At 43.6% G+C, this 521-nt stretch overlaps 1 protein-coding gene across 1 annotated transcript in view; it reads right to left on the reverse strand.

Moving 5' to 3' along the window:
• Window positions 1–521, reverse strand: part of LOC107672912 (heat-stable enterotoxin receptor-like) — a 38,747-nt gene that overhangs the window by 16,123 nt on the left and 22,103 nt on the right. The gene's annotated exons all lie outside the window — the stretch shown is intronic.

Consider the following 521-nt stretch of genomic DNA (forward strand, 5'->3'; position numbering starts at 1 on the left):
AGTGGACATTCAACCGAGACTGCCTTGCTCTCAGTTGTTGAAGCCCTAAGACTGGCAAGAGCGGATTCCAAATCTTCGATGCTTATCTTGCTGGATCGGTCCGCTGCTTTTGGTTAACCACCAGATCCTCCTGTCAACCCTATTGGCAAAGGGCATCTCAGGAACCACACTCCAGTGGTTCAAGTCTTACCTCTCTGGTAGGTCCTTCAGGGTGTCTTGGAGTGGTGAGGTTTCTAAGTCACAACTTCTTGCTACTGGGGTTCCTCAAGGCTCAGTGCTTGGACCACTTCTTTTCTCCATCTACATGTCATCATTAAGATCTGTCATTCAGAAACATCGCTTTTCTTATCACTGCTATGCTGATGACACTCAACTGTTTGTCATTATGAGGTACGGAGTGTAGATTAATGAGAAAAAAATAATAATTTAAACATTTTTAGTATCAGGCTGCAACATAAAAAAGTGAAGGGGGTCTGAATACTTTCTAAATTGCACTGTGTGTGTGTGTGTGTGTGTGTGTA

This window comes from Sinocyclocheilus anshuiensis, unplaced genomic scaffold (assembly GCF_001515605.1).
Source record: "Sinocyclocheilus anshuiensis isolate Anshui unplaced genomic scaffold, SAMN03320099.WGS_v1.1 scaffold464, whole genome shotgun sequence".
NCBI classification, from domain to species: Eukaryota; Metazoa; Chordata; class Actinopteri; order Cypriniformes; family Cyprinidae; genus Sinocyclocheilus; species Sinocyclocheilus anshuiensis.